The sequence below is a fragment of the Lathyrus oleraceus genome, chromosome 7, assembly GCF_024323335.1.
Source record: "Lathyrus oleraceus cultivar Zhongwan6 chromosome 7, CAAS_Psat_ZW6_1.0, whole genome shotgun sequence".
Lineage (NCBI taxonomy): Eukaryota > Viridiplantae > Streptophyta > Magnoliopsida > Fabales > Fabaceae > Lathyrus > Lathyrus oleraceus.
The window spans coordinates 479,317,422-479,320,474 of record NC_066585.1 but is presented as its reverse complement, the minus strand read 5'-3'; positions in this window follow the sequence as shown (position 1 = coordinate 479,320,474).

Sequence of the window (3,053 nt, the reverse complement as noted above, 5' to 3'; positions counted from 1 at the left end):
ATTTCACTCATAGCCTGGGTATTGGGCCTTTTACCTCAAGTAACTCCCACCCCAACAGAGAGACACAGCACAGCCAACAGATGAATATGAATGCAAACATTAATGCAAACAATAAATGCAAACAGTAAATGCAAATATATACAAATGAATGCAATAAATACAACAAACAGCAACCAAAACCCTAACCTAGAGAGCGCTAGGAGAGACTCGCTTAGGGAAGATGGACCAGCACAGGTCAACTTCTCTATTGATATCCCCAGCAGAGTCGCCAGCTGTCGCATCACGCGAAAAACCGGCGGGAAAAGAAAGAAACAACAGAGCTGCCACCGTGCGTTATTTATCCCAAAAGAGGGAAAGGAAACGCTCAGAGTAAACCTGGGAAAGAACATGGTCTCGCGACCAAAGAGGATGGGTTCGGGAGTCGGTTATGCGAAGGGAAGGTATTAGCACCCCTACGCATCCGTAGTACTCTACGGGATCCACGCACAAAAGGAAGGAAAATGGTTGCTAAAACACTGCTCAAACACACACACACACTGGCTGATAGAGACAAAAGAAAACTGACTGAAACTGAACTCGGCAGGATGTCGCATCCTGGGCCTACTTAGTCTATCAGGCATAGACATCAGAGTCCAAGTAGTTCGGACTGGGGAGACAACACATGCTCGCTAGGATATCGCATCCTATGCATACGTATCTTCTCGGACGAGAGAAGAATCAGAGCATTCGTAGCTCGGCTGACACGCACACAAACAGACAAGACACACACAGGCAAACGTGGAGCCCGACTGCCAATCACTGGACTTATATCAGCATCCGAACCAAAACACACACAAAGAGGCAAACGTGGAGCCTGAATGCCAATAGCTGGGCTTACATCAGCATCCGAACCAAACACACGCACACTGGAACCTAACTGCCACTCGATGGACTTACATCAGCTTCCAAGCACACAAAAACGCAACAAGTTAATAGGGAGTCGGGGACTCAAGCCTATAACTGTCAAGCACACACTCAAACAAACAGGCAACAAATTGCTAAGGAGTCAGGCACTCGAGCCTAGCAACTGTCAGACAACTCACACAAAAAGAAAAAGGGCGCCCGGAGAGATCAGCTCAATCTCCTGCCTACATACTTCATCTGGTATGAAGATCAGGGCGATGTAGTTCCCCTACGGAGGGATAAAGGACTAGCCTAACCAGATAACAGAGGGAGACACAACTAGGGAGACTACGACTCGAGCCTAGATGTTGTCATGCAAAATCAACCCTAAGTTAAGGTTTCTAGCTAACTGGCACAGGGAGCCAGCCTATCCTAGTCATGACTTGCACAGGAAGCAAGCCACACACACACTTAACTTGCACAGGAAGCAAGCCAAGCAAAACCTAACTTGCACAGGAAGCAAGTCTAAACTAAACCTAACTTGCACAGGAAGCAAGTCAAACAATCCTAACTTGCACAGGAAGCAAGTCAAACAATCCTAACTTGCACAGGAAGCAAGTCAAACAATCCTAACTTGCACAGGAAGCAAGTCAAACAATCTTAACTTGCACAGGAAGCAAGTCAAACAATCCTACAAGCACAGATAGCACACACTATACACAAGCAAGTGGCTCAAACAAGGGTAGGTTTTAGTCGAGGGGTCATATCAACCTCAACAAACAAACCTCTGGAACTGGGTGAATGTTGCTCTTAACCTTGCCATTGAGGGGCTAAGGTGAAGCAGATGAAAGGTGAGTGAAGATAAGACTTCACAGCTCTTATCCCTGGCCTGGGAGAGCTTAAGACAAGAATGTGCGGGTTCACAAAGTGGGAACCCTTTTACACATTTAAAACTGACTCAACTGTACAATTGTACAAGATCTTGGGTTTGTATCTGCAATGCATCAACACAGTGGTGTGAGCAAAACAGAAGACACACTGAATAGCAGGGGATAGGTTGCTTATCCCTTGGTTCTGCCAATTGCCTCTTCACTTAGGAGGTCTTTGACTCTATGCAAGGACAAAAGTAAACAGTCACAAACATTGCCTCTTAAGGAGGACTTCAGACAGTTGCCTGGCCAAGTAACAGGCCAGGTCTTCCAGACTACATGAAGGTTAGAAATATACCTCAATGCAAATTGCTTATACAAGCAAAGCAAAGCAAAAGTTCACAAGGAACTAAGCAACTAAAAGCACCTGAAACAGTCAAGCAGATGTTAGTATGCAACTTCAACACAAAGCAAAAGAAACAGACATTAACAGTTGATCAGAAGCAAAGGAATGTGCAAGGCACAAGGCTTAAGGCATGTGAGCCAAGCCACCTACAAAACAAACAAGTTATTCAATGATATTTAAGCAAGCTCAATCAAAAAGAATTGGTCTCATTGGTCATTTGTTGGTCAACCTGAAAACATGAGCTCAAAAGTGAGTAACAGGACCACTAGGACAAGCCTAGGGTCAAAAAGGAATGAAAAAGTCAAAACAGCAAAGGGCAAGCATCAAAAATCATGTTCAAACAATCAAGAAACAAAACCAATTGGGTTCACATTCATATCAATCACTATCATCATTTCATGAACAATTTAGGTCAAAGCATGGCATTTAGAAGCTCATAGAAGTCAATAGCAAGACTTGCATCAAAACCAATCTCAAACATTTCCAAAAATCATCAAATAAATCATGATAAATCACAACCCACAGCATGGTAAGAATGTCAAATTTCATCCCATTTGGACAAGTGGAAGGCAGTCAATGAAAATCAGAAAGTCAAAGCAATTTTGAACATGCTCAAAGAAGTCAACCAAACATACATCAACTTGGAAAATTCATAAATCAGAGATGGTGCATGATAAATGAATGGGACTAAAACCATGGCAAAGATGAGGATGTCTAGTTATCTCATGTAAAATTTCATGTCCATCCAATAAAGTATGAGAATTTCACAAATGAAATGGGAACAAGTGTCACGAAAAGTCAACATATGACCAAGCATGGGAGAAAATCTCAAACAATTAGGAAATGCCACAAATAATTCCAATAAAATTCACATGTAAACTAGACATACAAGAGTA